Source organism: Glycine soja, chromosome 11 (assembly GCF_004193775.1).
Source record: "Glycine soja cultivar W05 chromosome 11, ASM419377v2, whole genome shotgun sequence".
NCBI lineage: Eukaryota > Viridiplantae > Streptophyta > Magnoliopsida > Fabales > Fabaceae > Glycine > Glycine soja.
In genome coordinates this window covers 32,077,328-32,088,026 of record NC_041012.1, presented here as the reverse complement: position 1 = coordinate 32,088,026, position 10,699 = coordinate 32,077,328, and positions in this window count along the sequence as shown.

Genomic DNA, 10,699 nt, shown 5'->3' with positions numbered 1-10,699 from the left:
TAGTTCCTTCTTAGCCTAACATAAAAATGCAGATGACACATCTATTTTCCATGTGCAATGTGCCCACCATTATGTATATTAAGAATTGAAATAGAAGAACTAATGAATACACAAGTGTAATCACAATAATAAAACTACAACACACATAATTTGTAGGAAAGCCAATTTCAAGAGGTAATAGAACAAAACTGACATATTAAATTGACAGGTACTCTTTCATAATAGAGTACATGTATATAAATGAGACGGAATGAAGTACATGAACAAACCAATGTTGTAACACCACATGATTGATATGGTTTTCTTTTAATAAATCATTTAGTGTTGACAAGAGGCAGAGCTATATTTAGACTATTGATATAAATGAAATTGGTAAAATAGAAATGATTTTCTGACAGTTGTAATATAAATTTTGATACCAAATTATAGAATGACTTAATACTCATGTATTTTGAAGAACAAAAATGAAGTAGAGAAAATGAGGTTTAACACACAATACTCTGTGTTCTATGACATGCATAACACTATCATTTTCTTTTTTTCCACTCGTAATACACTTTGATTAATTAAAACTAAATGTCTAGGTCTGTGTTTTGTGTTCCACAGTGTTATGATTATCCAAAAATGAATATACTCTGTTAACGAAAGAAAGGAAATGCAAAGAATCGTAAGGGTAAGATGATGTTAGCTCTGTGAGAGACAATAGAAAAGTCTGAATATAGTGTATTTGTACCAATAATCTTACCAGGCACGGTGCTTCGACACGTGTTAGGTGTCTGGTTGACAGTGGTAAGCAGCGACGCTGGTGGAGGATGGCACTGTCATTGTGCGTGAGTTAGACTAGCTTCATCTTCCAAGCTAGGCTATTTCTTCATTTTTGGCAGAATATCGATGCTTTTTCCACTGGTCAGTGAAGAAGGCACAACAAGGTTTGGAAATGCAAAACATGAAATGAAATCATGTTTGTGGTTTTAAAAAAGAACAACGTTTCTGCCACTTTTTCTTCCTGCACCCACCAATATACTTGCACACCCAGACCATTTCGAACAATTGAAAAATTTTCCTTTGGTGAATCTGTTACGTATTATGAATCCATAAAACTATTGCAGATTTGTAATTTGTATGCGTTAATAACAATTTTTTGTTTATTGCTACTAATTTGAGTGTATAAAAATAATTTGTGCTACTGTAGTATATAAAATTAATTTTCAGCCAATGCACGACATTAATATGACACTTGAAAATTAAGTTTTGAATTAATTAAAAAGCACTGGCATTGGATCATATATTATGGAAAATGTGATAATTAAGGCTGAAAATGAAGGTTTGTAGACATTAGACATAGATTTGTTAAATTAAAAATAGTCAAATTCATTTTTTGAAAATGTAATTAATCAATTTTTGACTATTTCAATAACTGGTTAATAAAAGAGTCTGGTATTTAAAAAGATAAATTAAAAATTATTTGAAGTGGTTATAGAAAACAATATGGCTCATGGTAGCATGAAAGGATGAAAGTTATAGTAATTGTCTTTCTTATTTTCTTTATAAATCATTCAATTGTGTAGTTCTTATTGTGTGTCTGCACGCGTAAGCAGAAAAATAAAAATTACAATACAGGTGTCGATTATACAATTATAATATTGTACAATATTGTTATTTATTAAATTTGAAATCAAATTAATGAGGAAAAAATTAATATAAGTTAAAAATGAATCATGACTACGTATAAAACTAATTTGAATATGAAGCAAAAGGAAAACTGATATTATATACGAAAATGGAAATAACAAAGTCATAATGTTAAGAGAATGACATTGTCGATTTACAAGGATTTATAAAATTCATAATAACATTGTACTTAATTTATAAACATGGCCAAAATAAAACATAGTTAACGGTTGGATCGGGAAATTCAAAGACAATTTGCATGCCAAGTTCGAAAGACTATGTTTGACAAAATACTTTCCATTTTGCTCCAATTTTAGCTGTCTTTCTCCGGTCATTGTAAATAATGCGGCATTCCACAATGTCTTCCAAATTCAAATAATTGAATCCTTTGCTTTAATGAAATAATACATACTGCTCAGAACATCCTGATATTAACAACAACTTTATGTGAGAAATGGAAGAAATTAAAAATTTGGCAGATAAAGGTTAACTGAGTGATTGAGTTTCGTGTTAAATAACTTACCAAGTTGTTGCAAGTAATTTTGTATTGATTCAGAAGCACCATGAAAGTCACCGAATTCGTCACTTAATGGTATAATGAGTGTCATTTTGGGAATGATTTTGGATGATTGTTGGTTTTGAATATGGTCAGCAAGAATACACTCTGGCGATAATGGGTTAACATCACTTGATGATCTCCGATCAGCTGATAGAAATCCCTTAGTGCTGTCCACCATGAGACAATGGTTGGGTTGTGCAAATCTTGATTGTACACAACAGTATGCATATTCCCGTTTTTGTTAATCAAATGTCAGTAACGTTCAAGCACGTCCTTCCATCTCATGGCAAACAACCTACTAACTTCATCGTAAGTCTACATTTGAAATGGATGTAACATTAGAATAAGAATAATTCATTGGTCAATTGTACAAAATAATTGAAAAAATGATATGTTAAATAAAAATGAAAATGACAACAACATCATAATAAATGGTTGACTTGCTCTTTGGCATGAACGGTGTTTAAAATCTCTTCTAATGTTCTTGTGATCTGCAACATGATGTTGGCCATTTCATAGCACTTTCTATGGTCTTTGTTCATCAATTTTGAAGGTCATATAGAGTTAAAAAGTTGGAATGATTAAATGTTGACACATAAATAACCATTTAAGCGGATTATTATACAATCCTATAACAAAATTGACACTAATCTTGTGTCACGATGAAAGCCAGTTTGTACAATGCTTCACATAAAGATGTACATCTCACACATATTATGAATTGATAAAACTGTAGCACTAATAAATTACATATCATGTACATTCAGATTATGCATATTATGAATTGAAACAGAACAACCAACCAATACATAAGTGTAATGACATTGATAAAACTGCATCACTCATAAATTGCTAGAGAGCTAATTTCGAAATGCAATAGAACAAAGCTGAAATAACAAATTCAAAATTACTCTTTCATAATAGACTACATGGTATATCAATGATACTCAAAGAAGTACAAAAACAAACCAATGTCGTAACACTACATGATGCATATGATTTTTTTTAATGTATAATTCTATGTTGACAATTGCCAAAGCTATGAATACAGTGTTCATATAAATGAAATTGGTAAAATAGAAATATTTTCTAACAGTTTGGCCCAAAATGATCAGTTATTAAGAAAGTTCATGAAATTTGTTGATTCTTGAACATCTTAACGTATAATGTAATAATTGTTAAGCCCATTCAATTAACATGCCTAACATAATCTATTGTTGGCCACTCATAATGCAGTTTGATAAATTAGAACTAAATGCTCAAGTCTATCTTTTCGTATTCCACATTGTATAAAACAATTCATTTATGGATTAACTCAATTTCAGAAAGGCTAATATGATGTTGGCTGCATGAGAGACAATAGAAAACCCTAAACAGAGTGTATTCGAAATATCTTACCAGGCGCGGTGCTTCGACGCGTGTTAGGTGTCCAGTTGATAGTGGTAGGCAGCGACATTGGTGCAGGAAGGCACTACCGTTGCAGGTTAGATGGACGAACTTCATCTTCATTTTTAGGAGAAACTCGATGTTGTTTCCATTGGTCAGTGAAGAAGACAAAGCAAGCTTTGGAAATGCAAAGCATGAAATGAAACTGTGTTTGCGGTTTTAAAAATGAACAACGTTTTAGCAGTGCCACCTTTGCTTCTTGCACCCACCAATATACTTGCACACCCATGCCATTTCAGATAACTAAAAAAATTATCCTTTGGTGAATCTGATACGTATTACGAATCCATAAAGTCATTACAGATTTGTTATTCGTATGGGTCATTAGCGATTATTTGTTTATTGCTACTATTTTGAGTGTGTATAAAAATAATTTTTGCAAATTTATTTAAAATTAAGTTTTCAACCAATGAATTACATTAATATGAAAATTTAAAATTAAGTTTGAATTAATTAAAAATCATTTTCATGGTATTGTATAATATGGACAAACAAATAATTAAGGCCTATTAGATCTGTTAGTAACTATTGATAGGTGCATGAAGAAAATGTGGGTTTGTAGACATTATTATAACAGTCAAGTTTGATAGGTGCATGAATCTATTTTTGACTATTTCAACAATTGGTTTATATAAAAATTTGATGTTTAAAAAGATAAATTACAATTTATTTGAAGTGGTTATCGAAAAAATATGTCTCAAGGTAGCATGAGAGGATGAAAATTATAGTTCTTGTCTTAGTTCTTTCTTTATAAATTAACAAATTCTTTAATTCTGATTTCCTTTGAAATCAATTGATATTAGTAGGAATGGTCATCATATACGCAATACAGGTATGTCTTAATGTTAATTCATTATGTTACATCAAAATGCAGATGATAAGTGAGGTCAATTTTAGCTCTAGTGTATTGAGAAACATGGAGGAACTGCTTATGATAAATATTTTTCCAATCATGATACCTTGCAACTTAAACTCTTAGAAAGTGATACTTATGATTCAAAAATAAACGTTGCACCATTACAATGTGATACAATTTATCCACAACAGGGTACCATATGACAAATGTTGTTAATGTAGAGTCTTGGCTTACATGACACCTGCTACAAACAACAATGTTAAACATTGCATTAAGTATACATGCATTCAGCCTTGAACTGAAACCTGATGGTCCATACAAGAATGGTGTTTTTATTCAATGAGTAAGACCAAACCATTACACTATAAATACAATATAATACCTTATCCTAGAATTACAAAAACATGTAATCTTAAAATGAGTCCAAGTCAATAAACCATTCACTACAAACACATGTTACAATCTTAGAAGGAACATAGGTAATTAAGGTCTCATATTCAGAGAATTGAAAAACACAAAGAAGTGTATTTCAAGTGCTTTTCTTGCAGATAATGTTAGTTGTGTTAAACAATTTCAAAAAGTGTTACAACAATTTGGCTTGTATCAAATTCAGCAAGATGTTGATGTGATCAAACAAATTCTACAAAAACTTCATGTGATGAAGGTGTTACAACATACACCGCAATAAACAACCTTGCATGGAAAAGGTTCATGATCAATATCAATAGGTTTCAATGTCATCAGTAATTATTTAGCTAGTTTTAGAACATACTACAGATTTTGAAGAACTTCCTTGAACACCACATTGGTTGTTATGTTTAGTGGTTTTGTTTCTTTATCATGAATAACAATTTTCAATCCACTTTTGCTCTGAACTCTAGAGAATGCCACATAAAGCTGGGCATGACTGAAAACTGGTTTAGGAAGATATAATCCTACACTTTGAAGAGATTGTCCTTGCGATTTATTATTGTCATGGCATATGAAATATAAATGGAAATTGTCTTCTAGTCATCTTGAAAGGCCATGGAGATTGATATGGGGATAAATACATTCATGGAATATACACCAAACTTCCTATGCTTTTTCCCGAAATTATCTGTGTTTCAATAACATGATTGGCCATTCTAGAGACAATTAGCCTTGTTCCGTTGCAAAGACCTTCTGCTTGTCTAAATTCCAAATCAACATAATAGGTGTGCCTGTTTTTAGCCTTATCTTATGAATAGGTATTCATGATGTCTTCAATGAATGTAGAAATTCAGGTGTAACAACTTCATAACATTCACTTGCTGCAACATCTCTCATGTCAATTGAATTATAGCTAAAATATTCTTTCTCTTCACCTGGGATGATGTTTAATATGTAGTCATTTATTTGGTTTACAACCTCATTCGTTGAAGCTAGAATAGCTATGGATTTGTCTAGGTAAGTATGGCTGACAATTGCTTCAATAGGATCGATGAAGTTTGTAATCAACAATTATGATGAAATTTCTACGTCGTATAGCCCATCATCACCTTTTCCTAGTTTCCCATCACCAACATCTATCAGCCACTGAGAAAAGCTCTTAATTTCTTGTGCATTTGTGATTGTTAGGTTGGAGTACAAACACATGTTTGTTGTCAACTTTAAAAATGTGCAGTAGTCCCACATATATGAAGCATTTATAGTAGAGTGCACTATGTTAGATCTACTTCTTCTTTGGATGACGAGAAGAATTTTCCTGAAACCACCTCTAAACACAACAACTTTTCCACTAAATGGACCACTGTCGAAATTAGACATGCACATGATGGAATTTAATGTTTTATCTAATGCTTCAAACAATACTTATGAGTCATACGAGCCTCATCCCATATAATCAATTTGGTTGCCTTTAATAGTTCAGCTTGTTCTGTACCTAGGTGGATATTACATGTGGAGTTGTCTAATGTAGGCACAGGAATAGAAAATTTTGAATGTGCAGTTCTGCCATTGAGTAATAACAATGAGGCTATAGCACTTGAGACAACTGTCAAAACAATATCACCTTTTCAATGTAATGCAAAAGTTAATGTCTTTCACATAAAGGTTTTCCCCGTACCTCCATATCCATACAGGAAAAACATTCCACCAGCCTGTCTATTGACAACATTGATGATTAAATTAAAGATATGTCTCTGTTCATTTGTTTGTTTATTACAAAAAATGTAATTAGATTGACATGATTGAGTCATCATTGTTGCTATTGTAGTGATATTAGAATAAAAAGAACACTAGCTTTTCCTAACCTGCTAGAGAAGCAAAGTATGTTTGGAAATCATGTTGTAATTGAGCCTTGTCATAATTCTGTTAAGCATATATATATATCTATTACCAAAACATGACTGGAACATATTTCTTGGAAAAGGCATGGTTGGATAATCCTTTAACAATTTTTTGTTCAATTGTAATATCTCTTCAATTTTAATCAATGCCAAATTCTGTAACTCTTGTTTCAATATCTAAATCTTTGGATAGAAATAAACAATTGAATTTTTAAGTTTTAAACAAAAATTGCATTCAATAAAAGAATACAAGGTTTACTTTACATTACCTGACATGTTTCTTATCCTTCTCTGTTGATGAAGAATACCATCAATTAGACACTCCCATGTTTCATCCCACACTTGATTTGGTCTCTCAATGCTATTCAATATGAGCATTGTTATAAACAATCTTCTTAGGAATTGGTCATAACCTTAATGGTATGCTTCTCTTAAAGCCTCAATATATTCCTTGTTGTCAAGCAAGAAGCCAATAGCAAAGCAAGCTTCTCCAAATGAAGAATATAGTTGCCCATTAATTATACGAATTTGTTCATAGGTGGTTGGTCCTCTAACCACAACCAACATCATCCAAAGGTAATTATTCTCCTTTACTTAGAGGTACCCAGTTAAACCTGCCAATTGTATTTCCACCTTTGCGTGGCCTCCAACATCTATACTTGGCAATGTATGTAAACTTTGAAACGAATTGCAAGTACGCTAGATTTTTTCCTTCCTGGAAAAATATTACTAAATTTTCACCAGGCAAATGAAAGTACAACCTTTCAATAGCAGGTGATCTCTTATGAATTTGGAATGAAAATATTCTCCAGCAAGATTCACAAGGAGAAATATACCTACCATCAAGATAATGCTTAATCTCATCAACAATATGTCCAGTAGTTCCATCGTTATTTTGGACAGGTACGAGAGTCGCGATTATGCGATCATAACCTTTATTAATGTACTTGAATAAATATTTGATGGATGTTGATTGATTGCAACATTCTATGTTGAGGTGTGCCTTATATTTCAACAACATATTTGGATTATATGGTACCAAATATCTATTATCTAGTGTTATCCTATTTTTGTCAATATATTTACCATCATTATGCCTTTTGTAAACGGGATAGCCCTCTTGGTCAACAACAGTTTTAGGTTGCCATTTTTTAGGAAAAATATCTAGAACATTTTTCATCTTTCATGCATGGAGACATTCTGTTTGCATGACCACATGAACCATGCATCATATGTTTATTGACACAATCATATAGTTGTGGTTGTTCAATAGAATCTGGTATCTCAGCTGATATGATGCGATCAATATCTGCAAGAGATGGATACTTGCTGCCAACATCCAAAAACAGCAAGATATAAGCATGCGGCAAACCTCTTCTCTGGAATTCTATTGTGTAGATATCTACAATTGTAATATGGTTATTTTAATGACAAATATACACACAATAGTCAATTGAGTACTAACTCCATTATGAACGCGCAACTTACATGCAAGCACATTGCCTAATTTTTTTCCTTTCAAGTCAGACATAAGTTGTTGTAGCTTGAGTTTAAAAACTCTTGTGACAATATCTAACCAATCTTGTGCAGTTAAATTAAGACCTAAAAAAGACCGTTGAATCTCTGGCCAATATGGATTGCAAGTAAAAGTCAAAAACAAATCTGGAAATCCAACAATGCTACATATGGTCATTCCATCAAAGTACAATTGATCCATATACCTCTAACTAGCAACAAAAGATGAAGGCAAAATAATACGTTTTCCACAACTGGCATTCTGATTTTCAATTGGCTGATGTGGGTTTTTTAAAGTGTTATGTTGAACACAATGCAATTGCTTTTGATGAGTTCTGATGAACAATAATTGTTTTGCTTCCATCATTGTGTAACCATCAACAATAAATTGTTGAAATAACCTTCTAGACCTCAATAAAGTTTGTGCTTCATCTTTTCTGGACTGCAGCTTAAAAGACAAAAACTCTCTGATAATTAATCTGTTTCTCTTTCTCTGATGAGAATCACCTATATCTCTATGTTTGATATCACTGTAGTTCCATCTTCACCATAAGGAAACAAGAAAGGATATTGCAATCCAAGATAACTTGGATGAAGCTCATTGATTCTTTGTAAATGTCCACTTTGTCTTTCAAGTATAATGTCTCGATTGATAGATTGATTTGCATCACCAACAATAACTGCAGCCACCTCTAAAACTATGGGCAAATTATAGATTATTCCATCCTTTTTTCCGTCTGTTATCAATAGCAGGTTAAGATTCTCTATCTGAAAGTAATCATACCTATCTTTGGCCATCCTAAAGGACTTAGCAAACACATTGTGTTCATCAAGCATTTCTTTTAACTTGGTCACCAGTAGTGAATCTAATATATTTTGCCTTGCACAAGTTTTAAAAATGTCATGCATATAGCCATCCATTTAACGATATCACAACCGAATAAAAATAGACACATAGCCATTTAATGCAAACCAAGTCAAAAAAAATTTGGAGGTTTCCCAGGCATTAGTAATAGGCTTCCAATCAAATGACATGATTGTCCATGAATTTTATAAATTGTTGGACCTTTTCCTTTGAGCACACTTTTATCTATCTTGTCTCCAGGAGAGCTAAAAGCAAACATCATATTATAAGCCCTGATATTATGTTGGTAATTTCTACTTTCGCGTGATTCTTGATCACATAGTGGTTGTTGCAAAAGCATTGGAGGATTCTTGAGAAAAAGAAGTTGTATCCTTCCTATGCTATAACAAAGACTATATTTGGCAATAGCTTGGTTTCTATTTTTTCTTGTTCTTTCTTAATACCACATAACAGCTTGGCAATTTGCACATGTTTCAGAAGGATCTCCTAGATCAACATATCCTAGAAAATACATGTTACTTAATTTGGCATTAACAACATATTGCTAAAGGTAAAGCCTCTACAATGTGAGACTTAAACATGTGCTAATGTCATGAGCAGATTCATGAACACCATCAGATAACTCATTCTCATCATCTATTAAACTGTTAGTAGTTTATGCATTACAACCAACAGTAACACAAGTATGATTATTACTTTGAGGTGTAATTTGTTTGATATAGTATTTCAAATTATTGTCACCTATATTTTCAGTATTGTCATCTGAAAAGCCTTCATATGTCTGTTGAAGTGGATCATTTGCTTGTTCATGTACAAAGGAATGATCATGCATTTCACTATCTAGTAGTACAGTAGAAGTTGAAGATACGGCTTCAAATTCATTATACAAATTATTATGAAGCCTACACATGTTATTGATAGTTTTCCTCTGTCTAGTTTGGAGGTGATGGCTATTTGGTTGAGTATTAGTGACATATCATAATGACATTTGAAAGCTTCTTTGGCTGCCACTTCTTCCAGGTGCTTTAACAATTCTTATGATTTTCATAACAGAATTTCAGTATTCACAACATATGTAGCAATACACCTTTTAACAACAAGACAACTTCACAATATTAGTATATAGATACAAGACATATATTTTCATTGTATATATGTGTCTTTTTTGTACTATCAGGTTGACTTGTTCTTAAACACTTTCCTTGCAATATCAGTTTTCTTTTTAATCTTGCAGACTTGTAGAAATTGTTTTGTTAGATCCCACTTCTTCCATGGTTCATTACCTCAAACTGTTACTTGGTATAATTAAGAACTGAAGACATCTTAGCAAAATATGACTCAACAAATTTCTTAATGAGACTTTGAAGATTCATGTTATTTTTGTGAACATATATGGTTGTGTGGATGTGAACCACATTGTTGCATCAATCGTAATTCACCTACCACCTATGACACAGTTCTTGCATGAGTTTTTAGCC